This window comes from Triticum aestivum, chromosome 4B (assembly GCF_018294505.1).
Source record: "Triticum aestivum cultivar Chinese Spring chromosome 4B, IWGSC CS RefSeq v2.1, whole genome shotgun sequence".
Lineage (NCBI taxonomy): Eukaryota > Viridiplantae > Streptophyta > Magnoliopsida > Poales > Poaceae > Triticum > Triticum aestivum.
The window spans coordinates 600,786,437-600,802,611 of record NC_057804.1 but is presented as its reverse complement, the minus strand read 5'-3'; positions in this window follow the sequence as shown (position 1 = coordinate 600,802,611).

Sequence of the window (16,175 nt, the reverse complement as noted above, 5' to 3'; positions counted from 1 at the left end):
TTGCAGTAGAAGCACTCAGTTTCAAGCTTAGGTCCAGACTTGGGTTTCTTCTCTTGAGCAGAATTCTTTTTGCCGTTCTTCTTTAAGTTACCTTTCTCCTTTACCCTTTTTCTTGAAACTAGTGGTCTTATTGACCATCAACACTTGATGCTCCTTTTTGATTTCTACATCCACAGCCTTTAGCATAGCGAAGAGCTCGGGAATAGTCTTGTCCATCCCTTGCATATTATAGTTCATCACGAAGCCTTTATAGCTTGGTGGCAGTGATTGAAGAACTTTGTCAATGACATAATCAACTGGTAGATCAACTCCCAGGTGAGTCAAGTGATTATGATACCCAGACATTTTGAGTATGTGTTCACTGACAGAACTATTCTCCTCCATTTTACAGCTGTAGAACTTGTTGGAGACTTCATATCTCTCAACTCGGGCAATTGCTTGAAATATTAACTTCAACTCTTGGAACATCTCATATGCTCCATGACGTTCAAAACGTCTTTGAAGTCCTGATTCTAAGCTGTAAAGCATGGCACACTAAACTATCGAGTAGTCATCAGCTTTGCTCTGCGAGACGTTCTTAACGGCATTAGTAGCATTTGCAGCAGGCCTGGCACCTAGCAGTGCTTCCAGGATGTAATTCTTCTGTGCAGCAATGAGGATAATCCTCAAGTTATGGACCCAGTCCGTGTAGTTGCTGCCATCATCTTTCAACTTAGCTTTCTCTAGGAACGCATTAAAATTCAAAGGAACGGTAGCACGGGCCATTGATCTACAACAACATAGACATGCAAAATACTATCAGGTACTAAGTTCATGATAAATTAAAGTTCAATTAATCATATTACTTAAGAACTCCCACTTAGATAGACATCCCTCTAATCATCTAAGTGATCACGTGATCCAAATCAACTAAACCATGTCCAATCATCATGTGAGATGGAGTAGTTTTCAATGGTGAACATCTATGTTGATCATATCTACTATATGATTCACGCTCGACCTTTCAGTCTCAGTGTCTCGATGCCATATCTGCATATGCTAGGCTCGTCATGTTTAACCGAGTATTTTGCATGTGCAATACTGGTTTGCGCCCGTTGTATGTGAACGTAGAGCTTATCACACCCGATCATCACGTGGTGTCTCGGCACGAACTGTTGCAACGGTGCATAATCAGGGAGAACACTTGTACCTTGAAATTTAGTAAGGGGTCATCTTATAATGCTACCGACGTTCTAAGCAAAATAAGATGCATAAAGGCTAAACATCACATGCAATCAAAATATGTGACATGATATGGCCATCATCATCTTGTGCTCATGATCTCCATCATCAAAGCATCGTCATGATCTCCAATATCACCGGCGCGACACCTTGATCTCCATCGTAGCATCATTGTCGTCTCGCCACCTATTGTTACTACGACTATCGCTACCGCTTAGTGATAATGTAAAAAAATTACATGGCGATTGCATTGCATACAATAAAGCGACAACCATATGGCTCCTGCCAGTTGCCGATAACTTTGTTATAAAACATGATCATCTCATACAACAATTTATATCCCATCATGCTTGACATATCACATCACAGCAAGCCCTGCAAAAACAAGTTAGACGTCCTCTACTTTGTTGTTGCAAGTTTTACATGGCTGCTACGGGCTTCTAGTAAGAATCATTCTTACCTACGCATCAAAACCACAACAATTTTTCGTCAAGTGTGATGTTTTAACCTTCAACAAGGACCAGGCATAGCCTCACTCGATTCAACTAAAGTTGGAGAGATAGACACTCACCAGCCACCTATGTGCAAAGCACGTAGGTAGAACCAGTCTTGCGTAAGCGTACGCGTAATGTCGGTCTGAGTCGCTTCATCCAACAATACCGTGAATCAAAGTATGACATGTTGGTAAGCAGTATGGCTATTATCGTCCACAACTCTTTGTGTTCTACTCGTGCTTATAACATCTACGTATAGGCCCGGCTCTGATACCACTGTTTGGGAACGCGGAAATTTCAAAAAAAAATCCTACAATCACGCAAGATCTATCTATGTGATGCATAGCAATGAGAGGGGAGAGTGTGTCCACGTACCCTTGTAGACCGAAAGCGGAAACGTTTAGTTAACGTGATTGATGTAGTCGAACGTCTTCGCGATCCAACTGATCCAAGCACCGAATGTACGGAACCTCCGCGTTCAGCACATGTTCATCTTGGACTCGTCCCTCATACTCTTGATCCAGTTGAGGCTGAGGGAGAGTTCCGTCAACACGACGGCGTGGTGACGGTGATGATGAAGTTACCGGCACAGGGCTTCGCCTAAGTAGTACAACGATATGACCGAGGTGTGTAACTATGGAGGAGGGCAACGCACACGGCTAAAACAATTGTCAACTTGTGTGTCCTAGGGTGCCCCCCTACCCGTATATAAAGTAGCAAGGGGGAGGTCGGCCGGCCCCTGTAGGGCACGCCCCAAGTAGGATTCCTACTAGGAATCATATTCCTAGTAGGTTTCCAACTTGGGGAAGGGAGGGGGAAGGAAGGAGAGGGAGAGAGGGAAGGCAGGGGGCGCCCCCCCTTCCTTGTCCTATTCAGACTCAGTGGGGGGCGCGCAACCTGCCTTGGCGGGCCCCCCTCTCTCTCCACTAGGGCTCATCGAGGCCCATTAGTTCCCCGGGGGGTTCTGGTAACCCTCCAGCACTCCGGTTTTATCCGAAACATCTCCGGAACACTTCCGGTGTCCATATATAGTCATCCAATATATCAATCTTTATGTCTCGACCATTTCAAGACTTCTTGTCATGTCTGTGATCACATCCGGGACTCCGAACAATCTTCGGTATAACATATCACATAAACTCATAATACCAATCATCATCGAATGTTAAGCGTGCGAACCCTACGGGTTCGAGAACTATGTAGACATGACCGAGACACGTCTCCGGTAAATAACCAGTAGCGGAACCTGGATGCTCATATTGGTTCCTACATATTCTATGAAGATCTTTATCGGTCAAACCGCATAACAACATACGTTGTTCCCTTTGTCATCGATATGTTACTCGGTATCTCAATACATAGTTCAATCTTGTTACCGGAAAGTATCTTTACTCATTTCGTAATACTTCATCTGCAACTAATTCATTAGTCACAATGCTTTCAAGGCTTATAGTGATGAGTATTACCGAGAGGGCCCAGAGACACCTCTCCGAAACACGGAGTGACAAATCCTAATCTCGATCTATGCCAACCCAACAAACACCTTTGGAGACACCTGTAGAGCACCTTTATAATCACCCTTTTACATTGTGACGTTTGGTAGCACACAAAGTGTTCCTCCGATATTCGAGAGTTGCATAATCTCATAGTCTGAGGAACTTGTATAAGTCATGAAGAAAGTAGTCGCAATGAAACTAACACGATCATAATGCTAAGCTAACGGATGGGTCATGTCCTTCACATCATTCTCCTAATGATGGGATCCCATTCATCAAATGACAACACATGTTTATGGTTAGGAAACATAACCATCTTTGATTGACGAGCTAGTCAAGTAGAGGCATACTAGGGACTACATGTTTTGTCTATGTATTCACACATGTACTAAGTTTCCGATTAATACAATTCTAGCATGAATAATAAACATTTATCATGAATTAAGGAAATAAATAATAAATTTATTATTGCCTCTAGGGCATATTTCCTTCAAGTAGCGCGACAAGGCAAAGGGCGCTACTACTAAAATTGCCAAACCATTGCCGCCAGGCAAAGTGTAGTAGTAGCGCATACCCCTGAAACGTGCTACTGCCAAGTAGTTTAGCACTAGCGCTTTCCCTTAACACGCGCTACTACTAAACCCATCATATCTTCTCCCCAACAAACCCTCTCTCTCCCGCTCTTCACTCCCACTCTCACTCTCCCACGCACGCCGTCCGCCGCCGCCGCTGACGTACGGCCCTCCCCTACCGCCGCATTGCCATCACCGCCCTTGTTTATCCTTCCTCGGTATGTGGCGACCCTCCTCCTCCCTCCCTCCCTCCTCCTGCCACGCCCTCCTTCCTCCTCCAGCCGTGTCCTCCTCCCTCCTCCGGTCGCGTCCTCCTCCCTCCTCCGTCTGTGACCCTCGTCCCTCCTCCCTCCTCCTCCTCCTCCTCCCACCGCCCTCATCCCCTCCTCCCTCCTCCTCTCTCCTCCCTCCTCCTCCTCCCTCCATCTATCCTCACTGATAATGTAGTTTATTTACTATTTTTCGTAAGTGCTTAATTTAGTTTATTTAGTAAGTGATATTTAGTAAGTACTCAATAGAAGTAGTTTATTTAGTAAGTGCTTAATTTAGTTATGTTAGGTTTATATATAAGATAATTTAGGGTTTCACTAAGGTATTTTTAGTAAATGTTAGGGCTAGAACTAGGATGTTTTAGACATAGTTTGTTAGGGCTAGAACTAGAAAATTTAGTAATAGAAAACTAGGGAATAGTTTTTTTGAGTATAAAATAGTTTTTTGAATAGGATAGAAAACTAGTGAATAGGTATAGAAATTTTTTCTAATTTTGTTTTTCAATATATAAATGTATTGGAAAATTTAATTATTTTTATGTCATTATCACTTTGTCATCAAAGAATGCTATATGAGATTTGATGATCTAAAGTTTTCACTCGGTGGAATATGCAGGCTTTGTAGAGGTGTGTCTCCTTGGAGTGATTGTCATCGGGGCTACCTCTAGCTACTTCCTCTACACCCGAGTCGGTGAGCTAAAAGTCCATCTCCTCCTTCTCTACTCGGTGTGTTGAATAGAGTAGAACTATGGTATTGAGTCGGTGAGCTCATGTGTGAATGCTTATGATAATTGATTCGGATGGAATTGCAAGTTAAGCATCGTTGTATGTGTATGGACATCTTTGTATCGCAGGGAAAATCTGAGTGACCTATGTTTTGCCGGAGTGTTGATTCATTTCCGTTCTGGCAAATTTCAGGCTCTCCATATGTCCTATTTTAGCAAAGGTCATGCCGGATTTTTCCGTGAATTTAAGCATGACTTGTGCTAGAATATGTAGGAAATACCGAGTGCCCCGGATTTGCTAGAAAGAGAATTAAACGACATGAAAGTCAAAAAGTCGGTGAGGGAGAGTCTCCACCATATATGAGAGAAGAAGAATGCCGACTGTTGTCGTGGGGGTCGCTTCTCCTTCTTCTCTTTGTGCTAGACCTTTGTTATGCACTAGGAGAAGAAAGAGTAGCGACCATCATCGACGATCGAAAAATCGGTGATGGAGTGTCCACCATATATGAGAGAAGAAGAATGCCTATTGTTGTCATGGGGCTCATTTCTCCTTATTTTCCTAGTGCTAGATATTTGTAATGCACTAGAGAAAGGAGGAGTAGTGACCATCACCGACGGTCGCAATATCAAAGAGGGAGTGCCCACCATATATGTGAGATGAGACTTTAGGAAGGAAGACTCAACAGACATAAAGTTAACCCGTTGCATATTGAGCAATGTTGAGGATACCTCTTATCGTTATCGTCTCGGTCTACTAGGGATTAGAGATTAATCGGAAATTGGCCGATTAATCTATTTTATCGGTCAACTATTAATCGGATATGTTTTATAAATCTCAGGTTCCCAACACTAAAATACGCTATATTCAACACCAAAACAATATTGGACAGAAGGGTTACCTTGATTCCTATCCTTTGAATCCCTGTACATTGACAAACGAAATAGGGAAACCGTACTTATTGCGTAACAAGGTCCACAAAACATAAATAAACATATTTTTTGCAAACGTAGTGCTATGAATAGGTCCGATTTATCAGTAGATTACCAATAAATCGCTTGTCGGGGCGATAAATCATTTCAAAAGATAAATGGTGAAGATAAGGCATAATCTTATCGGTAACCCCCCGATTAGCGATAAATCGGAATATTAATCGCTAAATCGAAAGAGTTTTTTGAACAGTGATATTGAGTAATAGTGATCTATGTGTTGAGTTTCCTGTTGGGGAACGCAGTATTTCAAAAAAATTACCTACGATCACGCAAGATCTATCTATGTGATGCATAGCAACGAGCGGGAGAGTGTGTCCATGTACCCTCGTAGACCAAAAGAAGAAGCATTATGTCAATGCGGTTGATGTAGTCGTATGTCTTCACGATCCGACCGATCCTAGCACCGAACGTACGGCTCCTCCGTGTTCAGCACACGTTCAGCTCGATGACGTCCCTCGCACTCTTGATCAAGTTGAGTCGAAGGGAGATTTCCGTCAGCACGACAGCGTGGCGATGGTGATGATGAAGTTACCGGCGCAGGGCTTCGCCTAAGCACTACGACGATATGTCCGAGGTGTGTAACTGTGGAGGGGGGCACCGCAGACGGCTAAGACAAATCTTTGAGTGCCTTTGGGGTGCCTCCTGCCCACGTATATAAAGGGGGAGGAAGAAGAGGCCGGCCTAGAGGGGGTGGGCCAAAGGGGGGATTCCAACTTGGACTCCCGGTCCAAGTAGGATTCGCCCCCCCCCCTTTCCAATTCCAACTAGGAGAAGGAAGGGAAGGAGGAAGAGGGGAGAAGGAAGGAGGGGGGTGCCGCCCCCTCCTAGTCCAATTCGAACCAGCCCATGTGGGAGGGGGCAGCCCTTGAGGCCCTTCTCTACTTTCCCTTATGGCCCATTAAGGCCCACTACTTCCCCTGGCGAATTCCCGTAATTCTCCGGTACTCTGAAAAATACCCAAATCACTCAGAACCTTTCTGATGTCCAAATATAGCCTTCCAATATATGGATCTTTACTTCTCAACCATTTTAAGACTCCTCATCATGTACGAGATCTTATCCGGGACTCCGAACAAGCTTCGGTCATCAAATCACATAAACTCATAATACGAATCATCATCGAACGTTAAACATGCGGACCCTACGGGTTTGAGAACTATGTAGACATGACCGAGACATATCTCCGGTCAATAAACAATAGAGGAACGTGGATGCTCATATTGGCTCCCACATACTCTACGAAGATCTTTATCAGTCAAACCGCATAACAACATACGTTGTTTCCTTTGTCATCGGTATGTTACTTGCCCGAGATTCGATCGTTGGTATCATCATACCTAGTTCAATCTCGTTACGGGCAAGTCTCTTTACTCATTCCGTAAAGCACCGTCCCACAACTAAGTCATTAGTCACATTGCTTGCAAGGCTTATACTGATGTGCATTACCGAGAGGGCCCGGAGATACCTCTCCGATAAGGGAGTGACAAATCCTAATCTCGATCTATGCCAACCCAACAAACACCTTCGGAGACACCTATAGAGCATATTTATAATCACCCAGTTACGTTGTGACGTTTGATAGCACACAAGGTGTTCCTCCGATATTCGTGAGTTGCATAATGTCATAGTCTGAGGAACATGTATAAGTCATGAAGAAAGTAGTAGCAATGAAACTGTAACGATCATAATGCTAAGCTAACGAATGGGTCTTGTCCATAACATCATTCTCCTAATGGTGTGATCCCATTCATAAAATGACAACACATGTCTATGGTTAGGAAACATAACCATATTTGATAAACGAGCTAGCCAAGTAGAGGCATACTAGGGACACTTTGTTTTGTCTATGTATTCACACATGTACTAAGTTTCCGGTTAATACAATTCTAGCACGAATAGTAAACATTTATCATGAAATAAGGAAATAAATAATAATTTTCCCTCTAGGGCATATTTCCTTCAGTCTCCCACTTGCACTAGAGTCAATAATCTAGTTCACATCGTCATGTGATTTAACACCAATAGTTCACATGTTTATGTGATTAGTTCACATTGCCATGTGACTAACACCCAAAGGGTTTACTAGAGTCAATAATCTAGTTCACATCGCAATGTGATTAACACCCAAAGAGTACTAAGGTGTGATCATGTTTTGCTGATGAGAGAAGTTTAGTCAACGGTTCTGCCACATTCAGATCCATATGTATTTTGCAAATTTCAATGTCTACAATGCTCTGCACGGAGCTACTCTAGCTAATTGCTCCCACTTTCAATATGTATCCAGGTCGAGACTCAGAGTCATCCAGATCGGTGTCAAAGCTTGCATCGACGTAACTCTTTACGACAAACTCTTTATCACCTCCATAACCGAGAAATATTTCCTTAGTCTTCTAAGGATAATTTTGACCAATGTCCAGTGATCTACTCCTACATCACTATTGTACTCCCTTGCCAAACTCAGGGCAGGGTATACAATAGGTCTGGTACATAGCATGGCATACTTTATAGAACCTATGGCTGAGGCATTGGGAATGACTTTCATTCTCTCTCTATCTTCTGTCGTGGTTGGGCTTTGAGCCTTACTCAACTTCACACCTAGCAACACATGCAAGAACTCCTTCTTTGACTGATCCATTTTGAACTACTTCAAAATCTTCTTAAGGTATGTACTCATTGAAAAAACTTATCAAGCGTATTGATCTATAGATCTTGATGCTCAATATGTAAGCAGCTTCACCGAGGTATTTCGTTGAAAAACTCCTTTCAAATACTCCGTTATGCTTTCCAGAAAATTCTATATTATTTCTGATCAACAATATGTCATTCACATATACTCATCAGAAAGGCTGTAGTGCTCCCACTCACTTTTTCTAATACAGGCTTTATCGCAAGTCTGTATAAAACTATATGCTTTGATCAGCTCATCAAAGCATATATTCCAACTCCGAGATGCTTGCACCAGTCCATAGATGGATCGTTGGAGCTTTGCATACTTTGTTAGCACCTTTAGGATCGACAAAACCTTCTGGTTGCATCATATACAACTCTTCTTTAAGAAATCCATTAAGGAATGCAGGTTTGACATCCATTTGCCAAATTTCATAAAATGCGGCAATTGCTAACATGATTCGGACAGACTTTTAAGCATTGATACAAGTGATAAAATCTCATTGTAGTAAACACCTTGAACTTGTCGAAAACATTTTTGCGACAATTCGAGCTTTGTAGATAGTAACACTACTATCAGTGTCTGTCTTCCTCTTGAAAATCCATTTTTATTCTCTATGGCTTGCCGATCATTGGGCAAGTCAACCAAAGTCCACACTTTGTTCTCATACATGGATCCCATCTCAGATTTCATGGCCTCAAGCCATTTCACGGAATCTGGGCTCATCATCGCTTGCCCATAGTTCGTAGGTTTGTCATGGTCTAGTAACATGATTTCCAGGACAAGATTACCATACCACTCTGGTGCGGAACGTGTTCTAGTTGACCTACGAGGTTTGATAGTAACTTGATCTGAAGTTTCATGATCATCATCATTAACTTCCTCACTAATTGGTGTAAGCATCACTGGAACTGATTTCTGTGATGAACTACTTTCCAATTCGGGAGATGGTACAATTACCTTATCAAGTTCTGCTTTCCTCCCACTCACTTCTTTCGAGAGAAACTCCTTCTCTAAAAGGATTCATTCTTAGCAACGAATATCTTGCCTTCGGATCTGTGATAGAAGGTGTACCCAACAGTTTCCTTTGGGTATCCTATGAAGACGCATTTCTCTGATTTGGGTTCGAGCTTATCAGGTTGAAACTTTTTCACATAAGTATCGCCACCCCAAACTTTAAGAAATGACAATTTAAGTTTCTTGCCAAACCACAGTTCATATTGTGTCGTCCCAACGGATTTAGATGGTGCCCTATTTAACGTGAATGCAGCTGTCTCTAATGCATAACCCCAAAACGATAGTGTTAAATCATTAAGAGACATCATAGATCGGACCATATCTAATAAAGTACAGTTATGACGTTTGGACACACCATTACGATGTGGTGTTCCAGGTGGCATGATTTGCGAAACTATTCCACATTGTTTCAAATGAAGACCAAACTCGTAACTCAAATATTCGTCTCCGCGATCAGATCATAGAAACTTTATTTTCTTGTTACAATGATTTCCACTTCACTCTGAAATTTCTTTGACTTTTCAAATGTTTCAGTCTTATGTTTCATCAAGAAGATATACCCATATATGCTCAAATCATCTGTAAAGGTGAGAAAATAACGATACCCGCCGTGAGCCTCAACACTCATCGGACCGCATACATTAGTATGTATTATTACCAATAAGTCAGTTGCTCGCTCCATTGTTTCGAGAACGGAGTCTTAGTCATCTTGCCCATGAGGCGTGGTTCACAAGCATCAAGTGATTCATAATCAAGTGATTCCAAAAGCCCCTCAGCATGGAGTTTCTTCATGCGCTTTACACCAATCTGACCTAAATAGCAGTGCCACAAATAAGTTGCACTATCATTATTAACTTTGCATCTTTTGGCATCAGTATTATGAATATGTGTATCACTACGATCGAGATTCAATAAACCATTTATATTAAGTGTATGACCATAGAAGGTTTTATTCATGTAAATAGAACAACAATTATTCTTTGACTTAAATGAATAACTGTATTGTAATAAATATGATTAAATCATATTTATGCTCAACGCAAACACCAAATAACATTTATTTTAGGTTCATCACTAATCCCGAAGGTAAAGGGAGTGTGCGATGGTGATCTTATCAACCTTGGAATCACTTCAACACACATCATCACCTCACCCTTAACTAGTCTCTGTTTATTTTGCAACTCCCATTTCAAGTTACTACTCTTACCAACTGAACTAGCATCAAATACCAAGGGGTTGCTATAAACATTAGTAAAGTACACATCAATAAGATGTATATCAAATATAACTTTGTTCACTTTGCCATCCTTCTTATCCGCCAAGTATCTAGGGAAGTTCCACCTCCAGTTACCATTTCCTTTGTAGTAGAAGCACTCAGTTTCAGGCTTGAGTCTAGCTTTAGGTTTCTTCACGGGAGTGACAACTTGCTTGCCATTCTTCTTGAAGTTTCCCTTTCTTTCCCTTGCCCTTTTTCTTGAAACTAGTGGTCTTGTTAACCATCAACACTTGATGCTCTTTCTTGATTTCTACCTTTGCCGATTTCAGCATGGCAAAGAGCTCAGGAGTTTCTTTTGTCATCCCTTGCAAATTATAGTTCATCATGAAGTTCTAGTAACTTGGCGATAGTGACTAGAGAACTTTGTCAATTACTATCTTTTCTAGAAGATTAACTCCCACTTGATTCAAGCAATTGTAGTACCCATACAATCTGAGCACATGCTCACTGGTTGAGCTATTATCCTCCATCTTGTAGGAAACGTAGTTGTCAGAGGTCTCGTACCTCTTAACACGAGCATGAGTCTGAAATACGAATTTCAGCTCTTGGAACATCTCATATGCTCTGTGGCGTTCAAAACGTTTTTGAAGTCCCGGTTATAAAACGTAAAGCATGGTGCACTAAACTATCAAGTAGTCATCATACCGAGCATTGTCAAGCGTTCATAATGTCTGCATCTGCTCCTGCAATAGGTCTGTCACCTAGCGGTGCATCAAGGACATTATTCTTCTGTGCAGCAATGAGGATAATCCTCGGATCACAGACCAAGTCTGCATCATTGATACTATCATCTTTAAACTTATTTTTCTCTAGGAACATATCAAAAAAACGGGGAGCTATATCGCGAGCTATTGATCTACAACATAGTTTGCAAATACTATCAAGAGTAAGTTCATGATAAATTAAAGTTCAATTAATCAAATTACTTAAGAACTCCCACTTAGATAGACATCCCTCTAGTCATCTAAATGATCACGTGATCCATATCAACTAAACCATGTCTGATCATCACGCGAGATGGAGTAGTTTTCAATGGTGAACATCACTATGTTGATCATATCTACTATATGATTCACGCTCGATCTTTCGATCTCAGTGTTCCGAGGCCATATCTACATATGCTAGGCTCGTCAAGTTTAACCCAAGTACTATGCGTGTGCAAAACTGGCTTGCACTTGTTGTATGTGAACGTAGAGCTTATCACACCCGATCATCACGTGGTGTCTCAGCACAAAGAACTGTCGCAACGCTGCATACTCAGGGAGAACACTTATACCTTGAAATTTAGTGAGGGATCATCTTATAATGTTACTGCCGTACTAAGCAAAATAAGATGCATAAAAGATAAACATCACATGCAATCAAAATATGTGACATGATATGGCCATCATCATTTTTCACCTTTGATCTCCATCTCCAAAGTACCATCATGATCTCCATCGTCACCGGCATGACACCATGATCTCCATCATCTTGATCTCTATCAACGTGTCATCACATGGTCGTCTCACCAACCATTGCTTTTGCAACTATTGCTATCGCATAGCCAGAAAGTAAAAAAATTATATGGTGCTTGCATCTTATGCAATAAAGAGACAACCATAAGGCTCCTGCTAGTTGCCGATAACTTTAAATAAAACATGATCATCTCATATAACAATTTATATCTCATCACGTCTTGACCATATCACATCACAACAAGCCCTACAAAAACAAGTTAGACATCCTCTACTTTGTTGTTGCAAATTTTATGTGGCTGCTATGGGCTTTGCAAGAACCGTTCTTACCTACGCATCAAAACCACAATGATTTTTCTTCAAGTGTGATGTTTTAACCTTCAACAAGGACCGGGCGTAGTCAAACTCAATTCAGCTAAAGTTGGAGAAACAGACACCCACTAGCCACCTGTGTGCGAAGCACGTCAGTAGAACCAGTCTCATGAGCACGGTCATGTAATGTCGGTCTGGGCCGCTTCATCCAACAATACCGCCGAATAAAAGTAAGACGTTGCTGGTAAGCAGTATGACTATTATCGCCCACAACTCATTTTGTTCTACTCGTGCATATAACATCTACGCATAGACCTGGCTCGGATGCCACTATTGGGGAATGTGGTATTTCAAAAAATTTACCTACGATCACGCAAGATCAATCTATGTGATGCATAGAAACGTGCGGGAGAGTGTGTCCATGTACCCTCGTAGACAAAAAGCGGAAGCGTTATATCAACGCGGTTGATGTAGTCGTACATCTTCACGATCCGACCGATCCTAGCACCGAACGTACGGCACCTCCGTGTTCAGCACATGTTCAGCTTGATGACGTCCCTCGTACTCTTGATCCAGTTGAGTCCGAGGGAGAGTTCCATCAGCACGACGGCGTGGCGACGGTGATGATGAAGTTACCGGCGCGGGGCTTCGCTTGAGCACTAGGATGATATGACCAAGGTAGGTAACTGTGGAGGGGGCACCACACACGGCTAAGACAAATATTGGAGTGCCTTTGGGGTGCCCCCTAAACACGTATATAAAGGAGAGAAGAAGAGAAGGCCTACCTAGAGGGGCGCACCAAAGGGGGGAGTCCTACTTGGACTCCCGGTATAAGTAGGATTCGGCCCCCCCCTTTCTTATTCCAACTAGGAGAAGGAAGGAAAGGAGGAAGAGGGAGAAGGAAGGAGGGGGCGCCACCCCCTCCTAATCCAATTTGGACCAGCCCATGGGGGGCGTGCAGCCACCCCTTGAGGCCCTTCTCTCCTTTCCCGTATGGCCCATTAAGGCCCACTACTTCCCCCGGTCAATTCCCTTAACTCTCTGGTACTCCAAAAAATACCCGAATCACTCGGAACCTTTCTGATGTCCGAATATAGTCTTCCAATATATCGATATTTACCTCTCGACCATTCCGAGACTCCTCGTCATGTCTGTGATCTCATCCGGGACTCTGAACAAGCTTCGGTCATCAAATCACATAAACTCATAATACAAATTGTCATCGAACATTAAGCGTGCGAACCCTATGGGTTCGAGAACTATGTAGACATGAACGAGACATATCTCCGGTCAATAACCAATAGATGAACCTGGATGCTCATATTGTCTCCCACATATTCTACGAAGATCTTTATTGGTCAAACCGCATAACAACATAAGTTGTTTCCTTTGTCATTGGTATGTTACTTGCCCGAGATTCGATCGTCGGTATCATCATACCTAGTTCAATCTCGTTACCAGCAATTCTCTTTACTCGTTTCGTAATGCATCATCCCACAACTAACTCATTAGTCACATTGCTTGCAAGTTTGATAGTGATGTCCATTACCGAGAGGGCCCAGATATACCTCTCCGATACACGGAGTGACAAATCCTAATCTCGATCTATGCCAACCCAACAAACACCTTCGGAGACTCCTATAGAGCATCTTTATAATCAACCAGTTACGTTGTGATGTTTGATAGCACACAAGGTGTTCCTCCGGTATTCGGGAGTTGCATAATGTCATAGTCTGAGGAACATGTATAAGTCATGAAGAAAGCAGTAGCAATGAAACTGTAACGATCATAATGCTAAGCTAACGAATGGGACTTGTCCATAACATCATTCTCCTAATGGTGTGATCCCATTCATCAAATGACAACACATGTCTATGGTTAGGAAACATAACCATATTTGATAAATGAGCTAGCCAAGTAGAGGCATACTAGGGACACTTTGTTTTGTCTATGTATTCACACATGTACTAAGTTTCCGGTTAATACAATTCTAGCACGAATAGTAAACATTTATCATTAAATAAGGAAATAAATAATAATTTTCCCTCTAGGGCATATTTCCTTCAGTCTCCCACTTGCACTAGAGTCAATAATCTAGTTCACATCGTCATGTGATTTAACACCAATAGTTCACATGTTTATGTGATTAGTTCACATCGCCATGTGACTAACACCCAAAGGGTTTACTAGAGTCAATAATCTAGTTCACATCGCAATGTGATTAACACCCAAAGAGTACTAAGGTGTGATCATGTTTTGCTGATGTGAGAAGTTTAGTCAACGGTTCTGCCACATTCAGATCCATATGTATTTTGCAAATTTCAATGTCTACAATGCTCCGCACGGAGCTACTCTAGCTAATTGCTCCCACTTTCAATATGTAACCAGGTCGAGACTCAGAGTCATCCAGATCGGTGTCAAAGCTTGCATCGACGTAACTCTGTACGACAAACTCTTTATCACCTCCATAACTGAGAAATATTTCCTTAGTCTTCTAAGGATAATTTTGACCAATGTCCAGTGATCTACTCCTACATCACTATTGTACTCCCTTGCCAAACTCAGGGCAGGGTATACAATAGGTCTGGTACATAGCATGGCATACTTTATAGAACCTATGGCTGAGGCATTGGGAATGACTTTCATTCTCTCTCTATCTTCTGTCGTGGTTGGGCTTTGAGCCTTACTCAACTTCACACCTAGCAACACATGCAAGAACTCCTTCTTTGACTGATCCATTTTGAACTACTTCAAAATCTTCTTAAGGTATGTACTCATTGAAAAAACTTATCAAGCGTATTGATCTATAGATCTTGATGCTCAATATGTAAGCAGCTTCACCGAGGTATTTCGTTGAAAAACTCCTTTCAAATACTCCGTTATGCTTTCCAGAAAATTCTATATTATTTCTGATCAACAATATGTCATTCACATATACTCATCAGAAAGGCTGTAGTGCTCCCACTCACTTTTTCTAATACAGGCTTTATCGCAAGTCTGTATAAAACTATATGCTTTGATCAGCTCATCAAAGCATATATTCCAACTCCGAGATGCTTGCACCAGTCCATAGATGGATCGTTGGAGCTTTGCATACTTTGTTAGCACCTTTAGGATCGACAAAACCTTCTGGTTGCATCATATACAACTCTTCTTTAAGAAATCCATTAAGGAATGCAGGTTTGACATCCATTTGCCAAATTTCATAAAATGCGGCAATTGCTAACATGATTCGGACAGACTTTTAAGCATTGATACAAGTGATAAAATCTCATTGTAGTAAACACCTTGAACTTGTCGAAAACATTTTTGCGACAATTCGAGCTTTGTAGATAGTAACACTACTATCAGTGTCTGTCTTCCTCTTGAAAATCCATTTTTATTCTCTATGGCTTGCCGATCATTGGGCAAGTCAACCAAAGTCCACACTTTGTTCTCATACATGGATCCCATCTCAGATTTCATGGCCTCAAGCCATTTCACGGAATCTGGGCTCATCATCGCTTGCCCATAGTTCGTAGGTTTGTCATGGTCTAGTAACATGATTTCCAGGACAAGATTACCATACCACTCTGGTGCGGAACGTGTTCTAGTTGACCTACGAGGTTTGATAGTAACTTGATCTGAAGTTTCATGATCATCATCATTAACTTCCTCACTAATTGGTGTAAGCATCAC